General features: G+C 38.8%; 1 long non-coding RNA gene across 3 annotated transcripts; it reads left to right on the forward strand.

The window, feature by feature from the left end:
• The first annotated feature begins 106 nt into the window (after positions 1-106).
• LOC149913118 (uncharacterized) lies at positions 107-21,517 on the forward strand. Of its 3 annotated transcripts, none has more exons than XR_016462103.1 (3): positions 107-2,323; positions 4,789-4,923; positions 19,789-21,517. It is a non-coding gene; the product is annotated as an uncharacterized LOC149913118 (long non-coding RNA). The 3 variants fall into 3 exon arrangements; XR_016462101.1 differs by having other exon boundaries at positions 4,792-4,923; XR_016462102.1 differs by lacking the exon at positions 19,789-21,517 and adding an exon at positions 5,338-6,118 and having other exon boundaries at positions 4,792-4,923.
• Positions 21,518-27,160: the final 5,643 nt, after the last annotated feature.

The raw sequence follows: 27,160 nt of genomic DNA on the forward strand, positions 1-27,160 counted from the left end.
CCCATTGGCCGCGCCGCGGAGGGCAGGTTGCGCGGGGCCGGGCGCGGGCACCTCCGCCCGAGGCTGGCGGCGGGGCGAGGCGGGGCGCCGAGGCGGGGGTGGGAGGCGGTGGGGGCCGTGGGGCGCGGGAAGGACGGGAGGCACCTGCCCGGATCCCCGCGGCTGAGCGGCTGCCGCCGGCCCCTGCCTAGCTCGCGGTCGGTGGCGGCGAGGGCTTCTCGCACCGTCCCCTGGGGGAAGCTGTGTCCCGAGGGCCGCAGCCACAGGGCTGGCAGCTGGGCGAGTTACCGAAGCGATAAGCGCAGGTAGAGCCGGGCCATACCGCAGAGCGAACGCGCAGAAGACACTCTTGCATCAGAGCGGCGTGCCTGGTATCTCCTGCTGCCAGCCATCGCCTCTCCTCATAGCCTGTCGTCGATGTGTTTTTTACAGCTGGCTTCAGAGCCGTGTTAATTGCGTTACTTAACACAGAAGGGTGTGTGTGTGTGCGAGGGACCTGCTTGTACGTTTGTGTCAAGCACTTCTAGCTAGACGGTGAGAAGACCATCTGCACACTAGGCAATAGTTGTATCGTCTAACAAAGCCTCCTTAGATGGTTCATCCTCCAGCTGGGCTGATGGAGGAAAAAAACCTGTGTCATCTGATGCCTGTCTGGTGACATTCACATAAGGAGTGCTGTTTGCTGGATTCCTGGAGCAGAATTGTCAACAAAAAGCTTGCTCTGCAGCAGGCACATACCTGCACGGTGTTCCTCTTAGGGAGGATGCTGTCATGTCAGGTCCGGAACATGGTCATCAAAGCGTTACTCCGTATCCAACACCTGGCCCTGCCTGGCCGTGTGTCCTTTCCTTTGCACTAGATGGTATCAGCTCCTGCAGAGGATATCAAACCTGTACCCTGGAGCATGAAATTTATATCCTTATAAGAAACTCTTATCTGATGTAGAGGCAAAATGTGTTATAAAAGCCTCATCTTCTTCTGTCGTCACCACCCTCCATCTCCCTTTTCTTTTTAGTCCTGTGACAGTGATGATGTTGTAACATATCAACAGCAAAAGCACTGTCAGAGCAAAATATGTGAGACTGCCTGCTGAAGGGAAGAAGGTGAACGATTTCAGCTTTCAATGTTGTGCGAACAGACACGAAGAAGAAAATCAATTTTTATTATCTCACCATTCAGTTTTGTAGTATTGCTATCTTACTGCTTTGGAAATAAAGTTAATTTTTAGGAAAAGAGGTTTTAAAACAACAAATAGGCTGTATTAGTGGTTCTGAAATAATAAATAGGATGATATTTGTTTGGCTGGTATGACAGCTGTTCAGTCTTTCCCAAATTGGAAAATCATTCTGTCATAAGCACAGAGCTACATGTGGGAGGAGAGGTTGCTCAGTTAAGCTTGCCTAATTGTCAGAAACAAATTACAAGGAGCCCAAAATACTTCCAAAGGAAAGCACTGCACAAAGAGATTTTTTTTTTTTTTCTTATTTATTAGTTTTCCACATGTTGCAGGAAAGGAGCACTTGGCCTGGTGATCCAGTGCCCTAGTGCCCAGCAAGCTGTGAATTCAAGCCGTGTGACCAACCAACTGTACATGTTTTCTTTATTGTTCTTTCATAAACTGAAACTTTGGTTTTCTGGTATCAGAGTCCATAATGTGCCATTAAGTTCACATAAGTGCAGCAGTACGGGAGAGGAAGCACCTGACTGCCCTGTAGGTTTGCAAAGGTTTTTAATGACTAAGGGCAGAGGAAATCATTTGTCTTCTGTGTTGCAGCTTCTCCATTGATTTTTTGCTTATCTGCAGACCAAACCTTGTGAATTATGTTAATACTTTAGAACAGACTGTGTGTGCATGTGTGTCTTCAGAAGTCTCCTCTTACAGAAGTCTATGGTGCTACAGTGTGTATGTGAAGGAATGAATGCCTTTTTTCATTCTACCAGGTCTGCCTTACAATGAATACGTCTAAAGAGCTAATTAAAAATGCAGGGAAATCAGGGAAATCAGTGAAGAAACAACAGAAATGCATTTCCAAGTGCAAGAATAGCAAGGCCAGTTTTTTGAAATACTGCTAGTTTTTAGGGAGTGGTAGAAGTCAGTCACAATATTGTGGGACAGGCCACATGTGACCCTACTGTATTTATCCATGTAAAACTTCTCAAGTTACTAAAAACATGTACTAAATTTTTGGAGTTTCCCTTTGAATTAATAACTCTGATACATAGGACTCCTAGTCAGGATGAAAATCATAGTCACACGTAAGACTTCAGAAGAAAGAAGATACTGAAAGAGAAACTGAAAAACTGAAGAAGTTGTGCTTGCAAGGTGAGTACTTGTTCTGTCACAGCAGTAGTGTCACATGCTGAATCACTGAGTAACCATCAGACAGCTTCTCTTTGAAACCACATACGTGGCAAGTCAGAATACCTAATAAAAAAAAGCAACTTCTGAGTGATAATCATGTGTGGAATAAAACTGCGCATTAAAATTTAGTAGATGAGAAAACATGGTCACCGGTTTATGAAATGCATGCAAACCGTTCTAGAGCAGGTGATTTAAATGTGCTTTGTGTTTACTAGCACAGACAGTGTCGTTGACTGACATGTAACAAACAAGACTTTTAAAATACAAGAGCTATTAACCAGTGGAACAGTTCATTTATAAATCTTTTTGCTTTCATTACTGTTTGTAGTATTTAAGTCAGGCCAGGCAGACGTGGCGATATTCTTTGGCTCAAGCAGACGAATGACATTTCCTGAAAATGATGAGGATGAGGTTCTACTTGCCTTAATTTTTTTTTCTTTCTTTTTTTCCCTGATTTCAGTGCTTTTACAATTGTTAGAAGATCAGTATTCAAATACATGAGTGAACTACTCTGGCTTCCTTTGTTGAGCTGTTTAATAAGTTGTGGTTAGATTTTTAGCTTGGTGAAAGAGATTTAAATTAATGTACCTGGCTTTTTCTGTGGTGTGGTAGGAGGCTCATAATTATTCAGCATGTCTCAGATGCCATGTGACAGCCTTCTCAAAGCTCTTTTGCCAGCTGGTGGTACCAAAACCTTACCTACACTGCTCAGAAGTGTCAAACCGCAGACAATAACCTACGCAGAGGTCTTGAGTGTGTGGAGATGTGTGTAGTTTTGACACCAGAAACTCATGTAGGCTTGCATACTGGTGGCTTCTTTCCCAGGCGTGCTCCTAAGAGCTTCAACAGAAGTGTGTTTTCAACAGCTTTGTAAGTTGGGTGATAGAAATGGATATAGAGCCAATTTTGGAAACTTTGTCCTGAGCTCTTGGCATGTATTTCAGGCCTGATAGATGATTTGCATGGTAAATGCCCATTTAATGCCCCATGTTCAATAATGTTCTTGAATCACTTACCAGTTTCTCAAACATTTTTCTTCGGTGGGAAATTTTCCCTTTTGCTTTTTTTTTGGCTAAATTTTTATTCAGCTATCATACTTTTGACAAAATAAAGGTTTTTTTAAGGAAAAAAGCCAACAACATTAGAACATTAGTTACTAAACTATGCCTGGATGCCAAAATAAAATTATTAATAGGCAGTAGAAATAGACTGAACCAAAAGTTACATAATGGTCTTTAATTAATCAATAGGAAATAAAAAAATAGACAAGAAGTAAGATGAATAAATATTTAAAAAGAAATAGCAGATTTTGTAATGGAATTGGAATGGAAATAGCATTGTGAGTAAATACAAGTTTCTGTATTTTAAAGCACATAGCATTTTTGTGCCTGTGAATTTTTACATAGCATCATTGCGGATACTACAGTACTAGATTTATAACTACAAGTAAGCTGGTATTAGATTTAGATGTATTAGATGCACAAAGAAACCGGTGTTGAATTTCTTTTAAGAGTTCTGGTTACTACTAGTTTGACTAGCAGTAGTGGTACTTCTGGTACATTTCCTTTGTACTTCATAACACAGCTTGATGCGTGGGGCTTTCCCTGGTGGGGGAATTCTCTGGGAAGGGAAGAGTATCCCTGCTCTGTGAGAGCAGACCCCACCACTGTCTTCTTCTTCTCTGTGTGACCATCCATGGTAGCCACAGACTGCAGCTGCGAGAGGAGCTGATGGTGAGTGGGCAGGCACCTCTGCACTCCCACAGGATACAGCTCTGTAATTTACTGCTCACCTGTTCCATATTGGTCAAGTTTTATTGTTTTTTTTTTTTTTCTTCTTCTTTTTTTTCTCCCTGTTTAAATTAGGCTATTAATCTGTATGGCACACCAAATGGCTTTTTCCTCTGTAATAACATTTGTCACTTTGGTGGAACGTACCTCTATTTTAGCAGTTTCAAAGTCTGCTTTATGAGTAAAAATGCTTATAATTTTTGTTTTGTTTTGTTTTGTTTTGTTTTCAACTCATTTCTTTGGAGCTATGTATGTTAAATTAAACTCTTCCTCAGTCGTTGGTTGTATCCATGTACTATTTTTTTCTGATTTTCATTTTTTTTTTAAGGTAAGTTTATCTGTCTTTCAGAGGCAAACAGTGTGAAAGTTCATAAAAGCACACAAATACTTAGCTTTTAACATATATTCTTATTTTACAGCCCAGTAAAGTAATTGTGGCTACCTGGGATCTTGCCTGATGAGTTACAAATAAACAGTTATGTTGAACATTATTCAGACAAAAATGTTACAAATGCCTTTGGGGCACAGAAGGTTGCACCTTCATTGAAACAAAGGAATATCTTTTTAGGATGTCTGCAGGATTGTTTTGGGGGGAATTTTAGAAGATGTATTACTAATTATTATTTTTTTTTTCAGCAGGGGTGTGGGGGCTCTTCGTTTGTTGATGGCCATGGTGAAAGCAGACAGAACCCAGCAGTGCACAGCAAGTCTTTAACTAACAGGTCCGACTGATGACTAGCTCTTCCAACTTTCCATGAGAGATTTGAAGAGGTAAGTTTCTTTCCAAGGATTCTTATGGTAATTCCACCATGATGTTTGTGTGCTAGAAATTTCAACAAAGTGGCGTTTTCATTTTTTTTCTTTCCTTTACATATGCCCAAGAGCCTGTTAACAGCCATTTTCTGTAGTTTTGAAGAAAAAGCTGAGGTTGTTCATTTGTGTTTGAAAGTTGAAACTTGTATCAATTATATACAACTTTGATGAAATCAGCAGACCCAGGATTTTTGCAGCGAAGTTAAGAGTTGGGGATGTGGCTTAGTTCGTAATGATTGTACCATTCCATTCCTTATTTTCCTACTTGACTTCGGTGTTTTTCAATATCTCTTTGGAAAATAAAACTAAATTTCTTTGGAAAAATCTGTTACCTCTATAGAAACTGGATTTTCTGTTTCTGTCCTGGTTAAGCACTTCAAGAAGATTGTCAGTAGTCTTAAGGTGACATGTTTGCTTCTGGACCATCTTTGGAAAGAAGGCAGAACCTGCAGCATGAAGGCTGGCCTGGCATGTGATTTGAATCTAGATGGGAGTCATGATCAGCTCAGAAATTTAATAAAGTCTCTTCTTGTACCATCCTGCCTACTTGGGGCTGGCTAGAAAGTACTTCCATCTTTCAAGACAAGTAGTTAATTGATAATTAATGCCTTCTCTTTACTTCCATGGAAACTACAACAGATACAAAGAGCACAATAACACTGTTTGATAGAGCAAATTCTCAGCTACAGAACACTATTTTTCAGTATAATTTCTACCATTAGCTCTTCAGCGATGAATTGCCTGCATTCTGCACTCATTAAAATCTTCATAAACATCCAGAACATGGCTTGTATTTTATGTCACTGTTACTACTGATAAAACACAACACCTTCACTGTGCCTCACTGTGCTCACATCCACTGTTTGGTCTCCATGAACTTTCAGGAAGCATTGATGAATGTCAGTGGGTGTCATTTTTACCAAGTGGAGGAATTCTATGACACACTTTTGCTTCATTTGTTCTTTCATGTCAGATGCCATTTCATCAGAGTGCGCCTCTGTTGCTATCTGTCACACAGCAACAAAATGTATCAGGATACTGGTGGAAAGGTTCAACCTTTACTGCCATATCATCTGCCTTTGATGTCATGAGCCAACACGATAAAATGGGAGGCATTACTTTTGGAGCAGCCCTAGTAAATTAACAATAAATAGTGCTATGCAGTGGCTTTTTCCTGATAAACACTGTGGCTGGACTCTTTGGGAAGGATTTTTTTCTTTTTTTTAAGTACTTGCCATTACAATTATTCAGGAAGTTTTCCTACAATATGTAACTCCTGTATGTAATCAAATCTTGCATGATGTAAATTATATCACATTGAGCTTTGAATTCTGAAAGATTCCAGGACTAAGAAAAATAAGACAAACCAACAAGCTACTGGATGCTATGTAAATCAGCAGCTTGTTTCTTAGAAAAAAATCTATGCTCATTTAAGAAAGGTAAGTTTTGTGGGAATTATTCATCTATTAAGAGAGTTGGTTATCTAAGATGACACTTGCTGCAAAATTACTGGCTTTAGTAAGCCTGCAGCAACAGACAGGCTATGTTTGCAACTGAATGCTTTCAAGAATCTCTGTGCAAAGTTAATAAGGAAATGCTTTCTTGCCTGTAAGTTCTTTGTTATTCCAGCAGAGGGTAGTTTATCCTCTGGGAAGCTAGGTGTGTTGAAGGAATTGATTAGGAAAGGTAACTTAATGATTCCCATTTCCTCTTATTTGATATAGAGTAATAAAAATTAATTTCAACTGACTGACCTCATCAGATGAACAAACGCAGAAACTGCTAGGCTACAGTCTGTTCTTAGTTTGGAACTGAAAAAGACAGCCAAACTCAACAGCAGTTCCATTTCTGTTCTGCCACAAAGCACTTCATTTGCCCTTTAAGAATTACTGCAGTTTGCTTATGCTGAGAGTGGTTTCATTATCAGCCTAGTGCTTAAGAGCTACTTGACTTTAGTTTGGCAGCTGGTGAAGTAGATACAACACAAAAGCCTTTTGCACTGAAAGCACAGACTTGTTCCTGTTGAAGAATATTTGGCTTGTTTATAGTTGCTTAAAAATTCTCTGCGATCTGGAATGATGCAACTGATCTTACCCCTTTTATGTAAGGCAAGTGTATCTTACTGGTGGTATTAAGGCATAGCATACGGGTATTAAAGCCTGCTATGAAGTTGGGAGTTCTTCCACTGGTGGTCACATCCATCACCCTTATTTCTGCTCAGAAGCACATACGTTTGTGCACTCTGGTGGTAGTCCACCTTGCACCGATCTCTGCTGTACTGATAATGTGTGCTGACTATCAGGGACACTCTTCGTGGATTCTCATTTTCTCTGATGTTTTAATTCAAAGTAATCATCATAGAGCAGTGCTGTCTGTAAGCTGCTGTAGTTGTCAGTCTCAGACAGGCAATTTAATAAGTCAAATCTAGCTGTAACCCTCTGTGTTCTAGACTCTTTCCTCATCTTCCAGTTTTCAGTCTACATTCAGAAATGACACTACTGTTTTCTATTTATTGTATTGAAAAAACTGTCTATAATGAGAATGAATGAGGTAGCTGAACTCTTTATGTTGAAACAATACAGATATAATTAATTATCTTGATTCCATTTTTAAACCCATATTCTACATAATCAGAGAACTACAGAAGAGTAGCAGAAGAAGATTTATGACATGTTCTCCACTGATTCTACAAATCTATGCAATCAGTCTCCTAGGCCATGCACTTTCGTTAGGCATAGAATCATAGAATCATAGAATGCTTTGAGATGGAAGGGACCTTTTGACCATCCAGCCCCCCAGCTATAGGCAGGGACACCTCCTGCTCAGAGTCCTGTTCAGCCTGGCCTGGAATGCTTCCAGGGAGGGGGCATCCACGGTCTCTCCAGGTAACCTGTTCCAGTGTCTCACCAATCACACAGTAAAGAATTTCTTCCTAATATCTCTTCCAGTTTAAAAAAAATTAAAAAATTTTCCCCTCTTCCTGTCCCTACGTGCCGTTATAAAAAGTCCTTCCGAGCTTTCCAGTAGGCCCCCTTCAGGTACTGGAAGGTAGCTGTAAGGTTCCTCTGGGGCCGCCTTTTCTCCAGGCTGAAGAGTACCAACTCTCTCAGCCTGTCCTCTTAGGGGAGGTGCTCCAGCCCTCTGACCATCTTTGTGGCCCTCCTCTGAACCTGCTCCAACAGCTCCATGTCCTTCTTGTGTTGGAGGCCTCCAGAACTGAATGTGGTACTCCTGGTGAGGTCTCAGGAGAGCAGAATAGAGGGACAGAATCACCTTTCTCGACCTGCTGGTCACACTTCTCTTGATGCAACCCAGGACACAGTTGGCTTTCTGGGCTGCAAGCACACATTGCTGGCTCATGTCGAATCTTTCATTGACCAACACCCCCAAATCCTTCTCAGGGCTGGTCTCAAGCCATTCTCAGCCCAACCTGTTTTTGCACTTGGAATTGCCCCGACTCAGGTGCAGGACCTCTCAGTTGGCCTTGTTGAACTTCATGAGCTTGGCATGGGCCCACCTCTCAAGCCTGTCCAGATCCCTCTGGATAGCAACTCTTCCCTCTAGCCTCTATATCAATTGCACCACTCACTTTGGTGTCATCTGCAAACTTGGTGAATGTGCACTCAATCCCAATGTGCATGTCATCTACCAAGATGTTAAATAATACCAGTTCCAAGTCTGATCCCTGAGGAACACCACTTGTCACTGGTCTATACTTGGACATTGAGTTGTTGACTGCTGCTCTCTCTCTTAGTGCAACTGTACAGTTAATTCCTTATCTAGCAAGTGGTCCATCCATCAAATCCAGTTTTTCTCCAATTTGGCAACCAGGATATCAAATGCTTTGCACAAGTTCAGATAGATGATGCCAGTTGCTGTTCCTTTATCCACTGACATTATAATTCCATCGTAAAGGTCACCAAGTTTGTCAGGCATGATTTGCCCTTGGTGAAGCCATATTGGTTACCACCAATCACCGTGTCTTTATTTTTGATGTGCCTTAGTAGGGCCTTCAGGAGGATCTGCTCCATAATCTTAGCAGGCACAGAGGTGAAACTAGTTTGCAGTTCTCTGGATCTTGTTTTTTTTCCTTCTTGAAAGTGGAGGTTATTTTTCCTCTTTTCCAATCAGTGAGAACAATGGATAGCAGTTTGGCAGTTTCATCCACCAGTTCTCTCAGAACTTGTGGATGGATCTCATCAGGTCCCATGTACTTATGCACCTTCAGATTCTTTAGATGGTCTCAAACCTGATCTTCACTTACAGCGGGCATATCTTCCTTACAGCAGGGTTGATGATTCCAGGTCTTAGTACCTTTCCAAGACCACTGTTATCTAAACACATAACAGAGAAAGGAAGGTGTTAGAGACTTCTTTTCCAGCATCACACAAAGGAGTTAGTGCCAGAATTGTGACTTGCCAGTCGCTTACAATCTCAGGTGAGTACGTTGCCTTCCAAAGTAGAAGCAGCTTTGTCTGGAGGAGACAGGCCCGCTTATTGTTCGTTTAATGCATTTAGTCTGAACTTTATACTGTTTCACTGGTAGGTGTTCACAAAGGGCTAATGTCTGGCTAATTAAGACTGGAAGCTTTTCACAGACGGAGAATGTATGGGTTAGAAATTAATATACTTTAAATAGACATAAGTAACCTTTGAGCCACTGCCTTCTACAGCAAACAGTTCACCATTTATTAAAGGCATGTATTAACCTAGTAATACTTTTCAGCTTTTTACAATGAATCTTCATAAATATTTAAATATTCTATCTGCCCATTATAGCCTTTGGCTTTAGTAGAGTAGCCAGAACAAAACAGCCTCAATTTAGAGATGTAGATAGATAATAGTTTGAATTAATGTACAACTGAATTCCTTGTGCTGTTTTCTTTACCAGCTGGAAAGCCTCTCACTGTCAGAAAGGCATTCAGTATGTTTGACATTCAGGGTGGGGGAATGTTTGTGTAATTATAAATGTTAGACTTGCAAACACGCCTTTTGATTGCAACAGCCTGAAGTTCCACATGTCAATGGGAATATAACTTTTCACAAGATAAACCTTGGTTTATGTACCTTGGCATTGTCACTGTTCTATATTATTTCAGTATGTATATCTTTAAATTGGATCTGGATTTTACATGTATGCACATTTCAGAAGAGAAGTGGATATAATGTGAGTATTCTTGTCTAAACAACCAGTTGCCACAGCTTCTGTATGTGGCTGTAACACTTCTGGTATTGTGATGAAAACCTAACTCACGCAGTATGAGTAACTATCTGTGATCCTACAGGCTTGTGATTTCTTGTGCAGTGCTTCGAAGCCTGGTATTAATTTGAGAAAGACTGTTGGGTCTGAAAATTTTCAAGGAACTTAATGTTCTTCTTTCCTAGTTATTAAGCAGGAAAAAAAACCTAAGTGCTCTACAGTGTCTCTGCAGTGTTGCAAATGTAGTTTTGTGGATTGGTTGGTTTCTTTTTTTGATTTGGTTTCAGCTGAAAGAATTACCTAAGAACTTGAGGATGGGTCTTAGGAAGTGGAGTGGCTGCAGTCTGATTTGAGGAGGAAGAAAGGAATCAGATTGAAGTGGTCATCATGTCATGTGAAGGATTATATGTTAGGAATATTTGTTAAAATATGGTAAATGAAATTTCCTTGTGCTTCCCATCCTTTCTAAGATAAACTGACTTTCAGATTCATGACTAATGTCTAATCCTGGAAATAATAAGATAGTTCTCAGAACAATACTATCTCAGTTTTCTACCAAGCAATTCTGTGCTGTGAAGACCCCGTTAGGCATGCTGACAAGAAAAAAAATGGAAAACGACATAAAGAGCAGTGTTTCTTGTTGGATGATAGTGGCCTATGGAAATACCGGAGGCTTATGCCCTCTTGTTTGTAACTTCTGAATGTATATCTCTAATATGCTTATTGCAGTAATGCCTTGCCCACACCTGCCTGAGCAGGTGCAAGTATAGCAGTGTTGTAGGACACCCTTTCTGTCATCTCAGATCTGAAAGGAATGTGTGTGATATATCACTCAGTTCCTGGACGTGTATGCCATGTGGAAAGCATTCCTGCATAATTTTCTGATGAATATTAATTAGACAAGCAAGATACTCATTTGATATAAATCAGATTTTCTTGGAAATGTACCAGTCTGTATCACTATGGAGATATTCCTAATTAGGGGAAGTTGCAGTCTGAGTTAAAATAATTTAAATAACAATTTTATGTATGTTCAGGAATAGAGATTCGCACAGAGTACTTTATTTGAATGATTAATGGTTAACCTTGTTATTTTTATGAATGTGATGAAGGAAGAGCTGTAGGGTGAGATGGTAGCTTTCAGGAAGACAGCTAGTCAGCAGGTTTGGTGATAAGACTGCAGGGGACTGAAGAGAGAAACACAACAGGGCTTATGGACAAACAGGGCTGTTTTGTTAAGTGAACTTTCTTTTCTCTGAATTTCACTATTTGTATATCAAAAAGGTTGTTTTTTTTTTCCCCACACTATTTCCTTGTGACTTTCTGTTGGATTACAGTGTGTGTGCTCAGTCAGGACTCACTTTTAAACTCTACTGCCTTGTGTGCACCCAGGTATGTGCAGCCACCAATGTGTTACCTCCTTCTGGCAAGGGCACCTAACTCAGCAGACACCACACTCACTAAAGAACAGCACAAGTGCTTCAGCTTTAAGTTCTGCAGTGCCTAGGTGGTAGGCATTAGTAAATATCATACTGGTTAGTTGTGTAGAAGTTCCTATGAAAATTCAGGAGAATTACATGGCAAATCTCAGCAAGCTGAATGGAGAGCTGGTAGAGATATACCTGGAAAAGGACTTAAGCTTAGAGAGTGCCCTCAGTTGTGTGGTTGTCTGAGACTCAGATACCACCATATCCTTCAGCTTTCCTGAAATTAGCCAGTCTTTTTTTGTTCAAAACTCCTTACTGTTGTGTTCTTTGCCTGCCACTCCCAGCACATGCTATGCACTAGCTCAGCAGTTAAATGGCAGCAGACTTATGCTCAGTTTCTTCCTCTGCCTGAGGGAGCACTAATCAGTGTCTCCCATCTTCCAGGAAAGTATCCTGGCTATGAAATACTCTGAGGTGGAATAGTTGCTGTGTCTCCTTTTGAAGATGTTTTGCTTTACATCGAATAATTAACTATTAATTGGAAGAGCAAAAGAAGATCAGTTTACAGATTAGCTCACACATCTGGGAGTATAGTCATAGTTTGTAAGCCCTAGCTCCAGGGAATGCTCATCATTAGTCTTGCAGTTTGTGTTCAGCCTGGTTTTCTAAGATTGTCCTTGATTAGAGTATCACAGCAGAGGGAAGCAGAGGAATGTGGAACTGTCCGTAGGTATGAACAGAAGTGAAAATCATTAAGGTTAAGATGGTACTGGAGATGTCAGCTATCTTGAGCAATAGAAGCTGAGCATGTTGATAGATATTCAGGATTAATTAGCAGTAATAATTTTAAGTATCTGATTTTAGAACATAAGCACCAAATCAAGCATCTAAATTCTCATTATGTGCTCATAGAGCTCAAACCATGTGTGCCCATACTGAAAATGTAAGGCATTTTTAAAGTCCCATGCAATTTCCTGTGCAGCTATTATTGCTTTGTTGCTTTCCATGTTGTACAAAAATCTTGAACCCTCCTCTTTTTGTTTTCTATTGTCACAGCTTCCCATTTCTGCGTGTTGCCACTCACTCTTGCAAGAATCTGCTAGTTCCTTCTTTTCCCCCCAGACTTCATGTCTAAAATTGCTCCTTCAAATATACTATTCCCTGTATCTGTTCTAAACTGATGATGTTAGCACTATCTTCAGTAGGTTTTTTTTTAGCTGTGATCTCTTCCTTATTGGAGTGTTTTCTGATAGGACGTTAACTGACTTAATGTATAACAATGATTATATCAGTGATCTGTCTGCTTCCTCTTTGTTTCTTACAGGAACAAATCAATCTATTTTATCTAGATTATTTTTTTATTTTTTTTATTGTTGATCATTTTACTGGAGAGTCATTTATAGACACCTTTTGAGTAATTAATGGTTTATCAGTATTTGTGAATGTACCAAGATTTAAGTAGTAGGAGTGAACCAAATCAGTTACACTTTTGTAAGTGATCTGATGTGGATGTTAGCATTAACACTTCTCTGTGAACCACATATTTTATCAAAATCCAGAAATAGTCAAGAATACTGAACCAATTATGGTAGATTGCTTTCAGTGTCACCAAGCTTTGCTAACTAAATATTGTGTTTGGTAAGACTGATTCAGTAGCTAAGAGAATCCCTTGAAAACTCAGAAATTTCTGAAATAAAGTATGAGATTTCTATATACGTCTAGTATTTAGAATTATTTAGTATCCAAGTTGATGTGACAGGCATCAAATTTTAGAATAGTTCCTATTCAGGAACCGTAAATGCCAGAGGTATCTGTAGTGAATGGTATTTTGGTATTCTGAAAAAGTGCAACTGTTGTAGAACTTTCCTGGCATTTCTAAGCATTATGTTTTGTCTGGGAATAAGAAGAGAATGAGTTCAAGCACTACCTAATCTTTTATAAACTTCAAAATCCACCCTAAGTTCAGTTATAATAACATATTTAAATGTCTGAAACATCACTGTTTGACAGATGAATGGATATTTTAGTTATATAGAGAACTGCAGTATTTGTTTTAGTGGAACAAGATAAACTTTTCAAAAGCTCTCTGGTTGTTTTATCTCAAGGATGCAAATACATGTTAGTCGGTTTCAAAGAAAATGGATCATCGTGACATTTTAAGAGTGCCAGTACAAGTATTTTTGACTATATGCTTTCCCACTGATTTAAAAGCATAATACACTTTCATTCTGCCCTAACACACGTTGTCTACCCCTTTGGTCTGCATACACACAGAGGCAGAAGCACTTAGACTTTTAATACTTTTGTTAAATGTTTGCTGTGTTCTTTTATTTTTTTCCCTTTGTACTGCATTAAGCCAGCAGCAGTTAAGTACAGTGTATAGCTTTCATTCAGACAGATGTATGCAGAAGCTGTACTCAAGGTGTTTAGCACTGCAGTGGTTTCTGATTTTGTAATTCATAGCTGAGTTAATAGCTTTTAAACCTTATACTCTCCAGTTATCAAATTATTCATTAATTATGGGAAAATTTGATTCATTTTGTGAATTTCTGATAAAACATAAAGTAACTGTGAAGGTGGTCTTAGGGGGAAAATGTATCCAGATATGTCTGGAACTGCCCAGTTACTAACTTCTGTCTGATTTCTCCCTAATAGGAGAGATCAGAGAGTGTTTGGTAACCAGCCAAGATAACCAGCCATTTAACAACATAAATATTTTAAAATAAAAAATAAAATTCCATGAATTGTGACTGTTTGTATAAAACTGTAGCGATGCACCTAAGTAAAAAATAGTTCTGTGCTCTTCTTGGCCAGTGTTTTCACTATATTTATGCTCTCAGAATATTTACTATATGTGATTGGTTTAATTGAAGGTAGGCTGAAAATGTCACTAAGCATTGTCATGATGACGCACATGAATGGGCTAAACATCCAATTATTTCTTTGTCAGTTAATCCTCACTGACAAACTGCATTTGCTTTTTTTTTTCTTCTTTTTTAATCTTTAAACTATTTGCATGTTCTTCATTTCATTCTTCTGCTGCTTCACCTCAGTTTACTCTCTTTCAAGCAGTCTCAGATTTGATTTGAACTTATTTGTTTAGTTGTATCTCAGAGAGAGAGGAACAGTGACCAAAGCTAATGAAAAGTAACACTGGAGAAAAACTAGTTTTAAATAACATTGGTTAACAACTACAAACCCCAGTATGTACAGATATTCTTGTTTCATTCTAAAGATGTTTTTATCCTTTTTCTTATATTGGTTAAGTGCTTATAGCCTTGGATGCCAGTCTGGGTGGGGCCGTGGGCAACCTGATCTGGTGCCTGATCTAGGGGTTGGCAATTCTGTGCATGGCAGAGGGTTGGAATTTTGCGGTCCTTTCCAACCAAACCCTTTCTGTGGATTCTATGATTTATGAATTTCCACTTCAGATTATTCCAGGAGATAATGTTGGTGTAATTTGTTGAAGGTTGAAATTACTCCAGATCACATCTCCTGCTTTCACATCAACATTTTTAATGTCTTTTCTGAAATCTATCAGAGCATGTGACTTTGATAGAAATCGGAGAGGGGAATAAAAGAACTGTACCCTGAATTTATGTTTTATTTCCTCCATTCACATGGATTCAGCTTCCAGAAGTTTGTTTAGCAGTATGCTTAATAGAGGCAGCAGAACTCTTGAGCATTAATGAGGTAGAGAAAGATAAATACACTTCATAATAAATTCATGTTACTATCCACTCAGAACAAATTTTAAGGAGGCAAATGAAAATTAAATATTTATAAATACAATGAGCTGAATTGCAAAACAAATTTCAGTCTTTAAGAGGAAAGGGAAGCCTTCTGAAAGTTAAAATTGCTGTTACAGTAACTGGAAGGCTCAAATATTGCACAAGAGATTTAGACTGTCAGCAAATGAACAGTTTAGGGAAATGAACAATTGAGCAGGTCTATTTCCAGTAGACATAATAGACTCACTAAATTACTTAAGGAGATTATGTGCTCAGGTTAGGAGGGCTACTAAGGTGTGTAATTTTTTTGCATGTTGAGTAGATAATGTTAAGGTTACTGAGCAGGAATATATTCTCTTGCCCTTGCTCTTTGTTATCAACTTGCTCTTAGTATTACCTCTTGATATTTGATATTCAGCTTCTTCCTGAGCCCTTCCCATGATAGCCAGATGTTTTATTTTGCCAAAAATAACTTGCATTTTAAGAAAAGTGTAACGAAGGTTTTAATTGATGTCCTTAAATCTGCATTTCAGAAACTATTGTGTAGTTGAATTACATTGATAATTTAAGCCTTTCTGCTTTGGATTGCTGAAAGGCAGATCTTTGTTTTCATAGAGATTAGGTTGAAAAACAACATTTGATATGGTGATTTTTAACCAAATGATGACTCTATGCAGATCTTCACAGATCTTCACTTGTTGAATTATACATTCCAGAGACATACTGCTTACAGTATAGTTTGTATGTCCTTCATCTCAGGAAAACAGACTGAAGAAGCACTTCAGAGGAAATTGCTTCTTTTCAATATTACCTTTTAGTAACATAATGAAAGATGCATTTAAAACCGCTTCTCTGCTAGGTAGCCTCAGTTTTGCTTTCCAAGAATTCTTCATCTTCAAGTCCAGCATTTCCTTATTTTTCTCTTGAGTCAGAGGAATACCCGTGTCACCAATTGCCTATTAATTGTAAAGTCCTCCACTCTCTCTGTCCTTTTGCTTCTGAGAAACACCCTCTCTCTTCCCCTTTCATTCTCACTTTTACTGTGTGTCAACATATCTTAATTTCTCAGAGACTTCTGTGAACACTGGCTCCTCCTGTGTTTGCATAGTGTCTCTGATTTGAATCTTCCTTCTACTGCACACTGCAAAAACAGGAAAAAATGACAAAATAATACAATTTTCCATTTCTAAACTTGCAAATATGGATTGACTCCTGTTGCCAAAATATGTGGTAATCCAAATATTTTCTGTGTATATATTGCTTGCAGTAGCTTTTGTTTGAAAGACTGTACTGCTTTTTATAAAGCTAAACTTTCCTGAATGAGACTTGAAAGAGGAAGAAGATGAATAGCTAAGAGCTTTTGTGTGCTATGAGTTGATTTCTGACATTAATATTGAGAGATAGATACTTCAAAAGACTGAAAGGATACACATTTTTTAACACTCAGTAATCTTATTTCTTGGATAAATAATTTCTTCCATAATCCAGTGTAGTAAGCTGATCAAACATGCCACTTGTCTGTAGTCACTGCAGTGGACAACATCTTGGAACAAACAAAAAGGGAAAACTAACTAACTAAAATGGGATTGTAAGATTAATTATGCAACTGGAGAGACAGCTGGAGAGACAGAAAGAGGAAGAGGGAGATCTGAGTCTTACAGATGGGTGTTACTATGTGGACATGCTTGGTATTTCAGGTGCCGTTGTATGTGTGTATACCTGAATGTGTAAATTGCAACTAATTCAACTGAGAAAGAGCACAAATATATATAAAAGCAATACTGAAACTTAGGTTTCAGATATACATTTTAATATGCAGTACCAATACTACGTAAGTCTAGTGACAGTGGAGGTATCATGGAGTGGAGAATGGACAGGGAAGACAGAAGTCAGGGCTGCAACCTGTAGGGCCTGTAAAGGTTTCCAGGAGACTTATACCAACATCTGACTTGATGCTCTGCGGTCACAGTCCTTCAGTATGCTTGAAGGCCTAATACTTGTATTTTGCCTATCTGTACATCCTCAGCATCCTCAGATTTCATAAGGCCTATGTGGCCTTATATGGCCATACTTATTTACTCAAATAGGCTTATTTTATATGTGTTTTATATGTTACGCTGAGTTTTCTGTTTGTGAAAGAGAGTTGTCTAGAGCACTTTTGGTTCATATTCAGCTGAATCTGTTCTCTGATCTCATAGAATGTGAACATGCAAGGACTTACAGGGATGTGTGTATGGTAGGACACGATTATCCTCTGCAGCAGCCTAAGCTTAGGTGTACTTGAGGTGCCAAAGGCTTGACCTGGACTAATGTGGAATTGTCCATAGGGAATGCTTGTTCGTCTCCACTCACCTGAAGGAGAGTCTTGATAACTTACTAAGAATACACTTTATTCTTAAAATAAAATGATGAATCCTGCCCCTAAATTGTCTGTTTAAGTAAGAAACAAGAATCTGCTTTTACTATCCCAACTGCTGATGAATTTAACTGGTTGCCTGCAACTTTGTTCCATAAACTACTACTGCATTTTCTTAGCTGCAAGAATAAAATGGAATTCAATGCAATCAACTTGTGGAAATGTTTAAATCATTTGGGTGTTTATCTTACACAATTTGTTTCGTTTTTTAAGAACTCATACACAGGCCAAATTAAAATTTTGTTTTTGTTTCAAAGAAACCTGAGAATGGATTTGATTCTACAGCTGCCACCTATGTGAATCACACCATCATGAAGTTAGAAAATTCATGTCAAACTTCATAATGGGCCTACAGCATGTTTCTCCTATACTGAAACCAGTGCTTTCAGTATTATTGTCTTTGGATTCAATGTGGGAAACACTACACAAAGTTAGTTCAGTCTATTCTGTGTGTCCCAACTATGTAGCTGTCCAGTATCTATAGCTTTGTTTATTTTCCTTTAGTCTCTTGTGTTCTTATTGCTTTTTCCATGCTGAACTCTGTCTAATTTTCTAGGTGGATATCTTTTTCATTTTAATTTTCTCTAGGAACTGTCACAGATCTGCAAGATGTAGAAAGAAAACAGAAGGAAATCATAGAATCACAGAATTGTAGGGGTTGGAAGGGACCTCCAGAGATCGAGTCCAACCCCCCTGCCAAAGCAGGTTCCCTATACCAGGTCACACAAGTAGGCATCCAGGCGGGTCTTGAATATCTCCAGAGGAGACTCCACAACCTCCCTGGGTTTGTTTGTTTTCTGCAATATGTTTTCTTGAGACGAGGTTGCAAACATAGATTTTTTTTCAGTATAAAATATCTTCTTTTTATCATTTTTGGAAGATGATAGTGCCTTGTCATATGACTAAAACAGCACTAAACAGTACAGTCTTACAAGATGCCTTGGTGTTTTTTATGCTTTAAGCACCATATGTATATTATTCATGAATTAATGACAGGGATTGAGTTTCAGCTCTAATTTACAAGCCTGTTCCAAGGAACAAAAAGAGAAGAGAATAAGGAATTTTTTAATGTGCACATGTCTTCTGGCCAATGCTTTTTTTTTAACCATTGGGGTTAACTTTCTGTGTGTGCTTTGGCTCTCATTTTAAACTGCACATTCTGGAGAAATAAAGGAAAATACAGACTTAGAGTAGCACATTTTTGACCTGAAGACAGCTACTACAGAACTTCCAATTTTCACCATACTTAAAACCAAAGAGATTAGCAGTGAGTAATAAAATGAAATAATGGAAAGTGAATCTGCGAGATTAAGTAACGTTTAATGTTACAGTATGGTGAAGACTATGCCAAGGCACAAAGGGTCTATTTGTTCTTAGTTTTTGTTTCTGATGTCATCTGCTATTAAATGCATCTCACCAACACGTTATCTCCATATTAGAAGACATTCCAAATGCATGTACCACATGTGATGATACTGATTCAAATCTTTCTTGTACAATATAAAGTTGTACTGGTCGTACAAAAAGTGACTCATCTACAAGACCTGAATTCTTGATCATCTTGTTCACTGTCAGCAGGTATAATTTCTTTCAGACACTTTGACACTGTTATTTAGACTAAATTGCTTCATGCACACAAAGTGGTATAGATTCAATTGGAACTAAAATGTATATGAGAATATTAAGTGGAAGAAAGAATAGAAAAATGGTCTTTTAGAATTTTCTTACATCTTCTACTATCAAAGAAGTATCTATCTATCTCATTTATTTTATACCTTTTAAAAGAGTAAGATTATTGAATCTTATAGTACAATACCATTTTGATATTTGAATGCATGATCATTGAAATGTAAGACTGTCATTCTAATAATTGTTATTTTTCTCTCAGGCTGAGAAGGTAAAGAAACAGCTATAGTTAGGGAAATTTTTCTGGTTTCATTGCATCTGTGACGCTACAGCTACATTTTAAAGTTTAGATTTCTGAAATCATCTTCTTGTTCATCTGTAATGCTTTAATAGCCATTATTTATATTATCTTTCTATATCTAGTTTTAGGAAAGGCTGTGACACCTGCAGCTGTTCAGCTTGTTGAAGAGAAGACTGAGAGAGGATCTTATAAATGCTAATAAATATGTAAAGGATGGTTGTCCCATGATGGGGCCAGACTCTTGTCAGTTGTGCCCAGCAACAGGACAAGAAGCAATGAGCATTAACTGGAACACAGTAAGTGCCGTCTGAACATAGGAAGAACTTTTTTACCTTGACAGTGACAGTGCAGTGGAACAGGCTGCCCAGAGAAGCTGTAGAGTCTCCTTTTCAGGGATATTCAAAGCCCATCTGGACACTTTCTATGTAACCTACTGTAGGGAACCTGCTCTAGCATTGGTCTTGATGATCTAGGGGCATTGGTCTTGATCTCCAGTGGTCTCTTCCTACAGTTCAGTGATTTTGCAAAATACCATTAAAAAAATTACATTTGGGAGCCTGCTTCTACTGAAGTCGATAGCAACTACAGCAGTTATCTGCAGAGGGACGAAATTCTCAATGTCAGCATCCTCTTTGAATGGAATTGTCTTGTACAAAAAATTCCCAAAACAACTAACAAAACAAAAAGCAAAACTAACCCCCCCCCAAAAGAACTCCAAATGCAAAAACCAGCAGCTTGAAATTCTTCTTTTGAATGCTTTTTACTAACACAAAATCTGAAGTGGAACATAAAGATAACAGTTTAGCCTGGGTGTAGACCTCCTTCTAGAGATATATTTAATCCTCTTAAAGCTGTATGGCAGCATTATTAATATATACTTACTTTGTTTATAAACCATTCTAGAACATAATAAATATAGAGGGTGCTGCATAGATCTTTTTGGTTTGGTTTTAGAAACTTCTACCTTAAATTACATGGTTCATATCCTTGATTGCCCTTGAACTGATTTATGATTAAAATATTGATCATAAATCTTCTGCACTGGGTAAATGCCTTTCATGGCTGGTAACATTATCAGCAGGCACCGAAAAGAAAGGAATTTGCAAGATGCTTATACCTAGAAAAGCTAACTTCTTTTTTCTGTTCACTTTTAAAAGCCATTTTGGAGGTGAGTGGTATTGCTAGAAGAGCACTGTTTTACTCTAGAGAACCTGCTTTAGCAGAGGGGTTGAAGTCAATGATTCCTTCCAACCCCTGTGAATCTTTGGTTTTGTGATTCTACAAAATTTGCCTAGTTTTCTCTTCCATTCCTCGTTTGTCCCACTTTCATTTATACACTGAAGCATTCATAGCACAATTTCTGCAGTTCTACACAATAACCTCGAATCTTCTCTCCGGTTCCCCTAAAACCATAATGTATGTTATGATGTAAGAAGAAAATCCACTCCTGCTTAAAGAGTGAGCCTAACACATATGGACTGCTAAAGAACCACAGAATTTCACCCAGAATGCAGATTGGTTTGAAATACTAGCTCTTAATTTTCCTGAACAGTAGAATTGCACACAAGAAATTAATAAAAAATACCTCTTACAAGTATGAGTGTGTGTAGAGTCACTGAAAGTCATTTAGTATTTGGGTGGATTTCTTGTGGTCTGTTCAAAGTAGCTGCAATAAAATAGGCATTTTTATTTTCTGTTGAAGAAATTAAAGTTCATACAATTGTATCTCTGTGATTAAGTTTTATGGTTAAATAAAGTAGAAAATAAATAAAAAATGAAGATCAAACTGAGTCATACCATTCTTCACATAAATAGTACCGTAACGTGTAGATAGTGCCATTGGACTGTGCAGTGTGAAGAAGTGCTGTACAGATGATTTTTTTAAATAATTGTGGAATTTGTTCTAAGGGAATATTTTACCCTTTATTTCTGATCTAAATTAAATTGTCCACACTGAGAGATATGTTACTCATTGTATTTTCTACGTAACTTTCTGTTGTGCTCACCTGTTTGCGACAGGAATTCCATACCAGCAATTTCTTCAGAATTTACTTGTATTCCTCCACATTCTTTATAGGCATAAAATACATATATATTCAAACTGCCTCAAACCTGAAACTGGTTTCTGCAGGGCAAACACTAGGGCAGTGGATTGGAGAGATGTGTTGTTGTATTGGTGTACTTTTAAATGGTGTGTATATCAGTATTAATCAGTTACTAACAAGAATCCAAATAATGCTTGTATTGAAGAGTGAACAGGCTCCCTGGAACAGAAGAGTACCATTTCCTAATAGTTTTGGAACTGATCCTATGTACTTAAAGTCCTGTATACTACCTGGGCTGTGATCTAAGAATTAATAATACTTGGGTTTTTTTATGTGTTTTGTTTTGTTTTGTTTTGTTTTGTTTTTTGTTTTTGTTTGTTTTTTGGTTTTTTGTTTTTTTCCTGAGAAAAGATTTGGGATTTAAAGTGCAATCCAGGGTCAAATCTTCTTGCCTCATAAGTGGATGGTAAAGTTTCCACTGATGCGGCACAGCAGGATTAGGCCCAAAACAATGAGAATACTCTTGTCATTGCACTCAGCAGGTCTTTCAGCTGGGGTGTCAACGGTGAGCTTGTGCCACGCAGACCTCCAGTAGCATTGGTTCATGTCCTGTTTTCTTCATTATAGGGGGTGTCTGCTCAGACAAAGCTCAGAGGTGTGCTGGAACTGCAGATGACATGTTCTCCCATGCAGAAGCTCTGCCCCTTAGATACCTGCCCAGTTTTCTTGTATCTGATAGTAGTATACCAGATGGTGGAATACTTTCCAGGCATTATTGTTCCAAGCTAATAAAAGAAATTGAGGACAGTAGTGCGGGAGGGGGTGAAGCAAATAGTTTGCTTTAAAGTATATAGTAAGTATATATATGTAAATTAGGGGAATAAAAACATTTGCAGAAGCCAGAGCAGATAAATATTGTTCCTACTAACTTCTATGGCAAATTTCCCATTGACTCACTGGGGCCAGGAATTTACCCTGAAACAGAAACTGAGGTTGAAGTGGAGAGAGAGGTTAATTGGCAGTAGCTGTCCTTGTCAGCAGTGAAAGTGTAAATGAATTTTCTAATGCATGCTTTTATCTGGAATATATGGTATGCTGTGGTAGCACACTGTGTGCCATATGCCTCACCCTTTCATGTTACTCCCCCTCATTTTTAATGACTCGTTCTGTATGTTAAGTGTGGAAACTATTCCAACAGTGGGACTGGCACATTCTTTGCACAGCTGAACCGACACGTCTGAAGCTGCCTCTGGCTACTGTTTGTACACTGCCTTGTCTTTCTTTCATGGAGAATATGTTTTTGCCTAATTTTAGTCATGCAAATCCTGCAGAATGATGTTGTCATAAGTCTTTGTGCAGTAGAAGGCAGCAGTCTGCCTTCCTGTCCAAATATGGCTTTTATGTTGTTGCCATGTGCTGTCTCTGACGTTACCTGAATGTCACACGCATTTCATTATGTGTGAACTGCCAAGTGCATTGGAACAAAAAAAGGCTTTCTGGATGAGATAGGAATATCTATCCATTTGGGACTCTTGTAACCACGGTGATAAAAAAATAATAATAGCTAATTGTATTTTATTTGATGTTCCCTCTGATGTAAAGGAAAAAATACCACCAAAAGTTAAGTAGTTTGGTTACCACCAAAAGCCCATTTACTATGCCTATATAAGAAACAAATAAACAAACAACAACAACAACAACAAAACCAATAAAACCCCAAAACAACACATTTATTTAAAGCCAAAGAAACTTAGCACTGCTGAGAGGATGACTGCAGGGCTGCACACTCCATTAACAATATATTTTGAAAATCTATGGGATTTAAAAGTGTAACTCCTGTTTATATCCTTGAAGATCTCTCCTTGAATTTACATCTCAGATTACTCACTGTGGAAGATGAGAGCTATATCTGTTTCATTCCAACATTCAGAGAACAAAAGCCACTAGGTGAATTTTGCATAGAACTCTTTAATACTTCAGGTGTACACAATGCAATATGTTAGTTTTTTGAATGCCTTCTTGGAATTAGAGTACTTTTCTGAACCAAATTCCTGATTTCCTGCCTGTTTATAACACTTTTAAGTGAGTTTTAAAACTTGTAAAAGTGTCTTTCCTGAGGCCTATGCCAGCACTTTGCTGTAATGCAGAGCTATTGATTTTCCCTTTCTGCTTTGCCCTTGAGGGGCCCCATCTGGAGTACTGCATCCAGGTCTGGGGCTTGCAACACTGAAAAGATGTGGAGCTGTTGGAATGGGCTCAGAGGAGGGCACAAAGATGGTCAGAGGCATGGAGCACCTCTCCTATGAAGAAAAGCTGAGGGAGGTGGGCTTGATGAATCTGAAGATGAGAAAGCTCAGGGGAGGCCCCATTGTGGCCTTCCAGCAGTTAAACAGAGCTTATAAGCAAGAGGGAAACAGATCTTCTACACAGTCTGATAGTGATAGTACAAGGGGAAATGGCTTTAAACTAAAAGAGGGAAGGCTTAGATTAGATGCTAGGGGAAAAATTTTCAGAGAGAGGACAGTGCTGTCCAGAGAAGTTGTGGGTCTCCATTCCCAGAGACATTCAAGGCCAGGTTAGATGAGGCCTCAGACAGCCTGATCTTGTGGGTGTCAACCAGCCCATGGCAGGGGAGTTGAAGCTCGATTATCGTTAAGGTCCCTTCCAGCCCAAGGCATTCTATGACAATTATATAATGATGATTTTTCATTTCTCTCCTTTTCTGGGATTCCTGGGTGTCTTGCATTTATACATTACACAGCACTCCTTTGTTTCTCTCACAGACACAGGAAAAGGGCCAGAGTAAGACTAGTTTTGTGGTTGGTACGGTTCAGCAAGCTGCAGTCAACTCCGGCCATTACCAGGTAGCTAAGGAAATACAAGAAGTTGCTTGTAAAGCAGAAGGTAGTCTGCTCGTAGGCTTATACCTTTCATCTATTTGGTTTACTGTTTCTTCCAAGTTTTCTTAACATTCAGTAGTTTTTATATATCTTTCTTTTAATTACTTCATATTTGGAGGTCTCTATCTAGCAGTGTTCCCCAGGAGTCAATACTGAGTCCAGTGTTGTTTAACCTATTCATCAGTGATTTGCATGAAGAAGTAAAGTGCACTCACAACAGTTTTTCTGATGATTCAAAACTGGGAGGAGTGACTGACACACAAGATTGCCATGCTGCCGTTCAGCAAGACCTGAACAGGCCGGAGAGAGGGGCAGAGAGGAACCTCCTGAAATTAAACAAAATCAAGTGCAGGGTCCTTCATCCAGGAAGGAATAACCCAAGTGCACCAGTACAGGTTAGGGGCTGACCTGCTGGAAAGGAGCTCAGAGAAGAAGGACCTGGCTGGTCAAGCTGGCCGTGGGCCATCAGTGTGCCCTGGTGGCCAAGAAGGTCAATGGTATCCTAGGGTGCACAGAAAGGAGAGTGGCCAGGAGGTCAAGGGAAATGATCCTCCTCCTCTACTCTGTCCCAGTGAGGCCACGTCTGGTTCTGGGCTCCCCATTATAAGGGAGATATGGAGCTCCTTGGTCAAGTCCAGTTAAGGGGCACTAAAATGATGAAGAGCATCTCTGCTATGAGGAAAGGCTGAGATAGCTGGGTCTGTTCATCCCGGAGAAGAGAAGCTCAGATGGTTCTGATCAAAATATATAGGTATCTAAAGTGAGGATGCCAAGAAGATGGAGCTATGCTCTTCTCAGTTACACCCAGCAAAAGAATGAAAGGCAATGGACACAAACTGGAAAACAGAAAGTTCCAGCTGAACATGAGGAAAAGTTTCTCTTCTTTGGGGATAACAGAGCACCAGAATGAATTGCCCAATGATGTTGTGGTTTCTCCTTACCTGGAGATGTTCAAAAGATGTCTGGACACAATGCCAAGTAAATACATTCTTGGGGACCTTGCTTGAGCAGGAGAGTTGGACTAGATCATCTCCAGAGTTCTCTTCCACCCTCAACCATCTTGTAATTCTGTGATTGTATCTGAGGTGAAAATGAATGCACAGATGTACTTGGCTTCAATGGCTTCAGTTATCTCTATATACAGTGTTTTAGATGTATTTCCTATCATTTTAAAATTTCTAATATTTTCATGTCAGTTAATGAACTTGTTCTTGTGTCATGAGGCAAGGAGAAGGAAAATTTATATTTGCTTTCTCCATAATTCATCAAGGAGAAAACTTTCTATTGACAGTCTGTTCCTTTCAGAAGCAGAGTAATTTTTTTCCATCTTTTCTGATTACTGCCTATGAGGTTTCCAGCCCTTTGATTTTTCATAGCAATATAGAATGGTTTGGGCTGGAAGGGATCATCTCATTCTAATCCCCTGCTATAGACAGGGACACCTCTCACTAGACCAGGTTTCTCCTCTCTGAATTCTACCAGTTCAGTAATGTCCTTTTAGAGACTGGGTAATCCAAAACATGCACAACAGTCCACTTGAGACTCCACCACTGATTTATATCATGACACTATAATACTTTCTGTATTATTCACCATCCTATTTCTTATCCTTCTATACATCACGTCTGCTTTTTTACCACAGCTCAGCATTGGGCTGAGGTCTTTAATGAGTTTTCTGCAGCGATACCAGACTCTTCCCAGCTTCACACATTTAATTTAGGATGATGAAAGTCTTCCTTTTTCTTCTGTCCAATGTGGGTTATTTTGTAAGTTCCAACATGGAGTTTCATTTGCCATTTTGGTGATTGCTGAGGTTTCTGTTGTAAACTTCTTGCAGTCCTGTCTGGACTTGACCACCTTAAGTAACTTTGAAGCACCTGCAGTTTTTTCTTGCTTACTGTTCAGCCTTTGTGCCAGTTTTCTTTCAGGAATGTCTATTTAAACAGTAACAAGTAACTTACACTGTTCAGCTTTTTGAGTTAAAAAAAAAAAAAGAAAAAAGAAAACAACACACACACACACAAAAGAAAGAAAGAAAAAAAGACCACTTATTGCTACTCCTTTCTTTTTTTATCTTATCAAACTTTGATTTATGACAATTCTTCGTGGATCACATATTTTCCATTCTTTTTCTTTAGTGTCATTTAGAAATAGACTTAGTCAGAAGCCTGATTTTATTTTTATTTTTAAATTTTAATAAGCTGACAATCACCTTACATGTTCTGTTCCCCATTGCTTTGTAACATGTGAACTCCAGACCAATCAAGTTGTTGCTGAATAAATCTAATTCTCTAATTACTACCCCTTTCTCATCTTTTTCCATGGCAAAAAAAACCTTGAATACTTGTAGCTGAGTATCAGAGTATGTGACAGTCATAGGAGTCAGAGAAAACTGTGGTTGGTATTATTATTCACACTGTTTATTTTCGGAGTCCTCTGATAACACATCTCGAGAAATTTGTTTCAGACCTTAAACTGTCCATACTGTTAGAAAATAGAATGTTTGATGTCTTTCCAATTATTTGAACCTAATCTCTGCTCCAGAAACT

The sequence above is a fragment of the Phasianus colchicus genome, chromosome Z, assembly GCF_987193195.1.
Source record: "Phasianus colchicus chromosome Z, bPhaCol1.hap1.1, whole genome shotgun sequence".
NCBI classification, from domain to species: Eukaryota; Metazoa; Chordata; class Aves; order Galliformes; family Phasianidae; genus Phasianus; species Phasianus colchicus.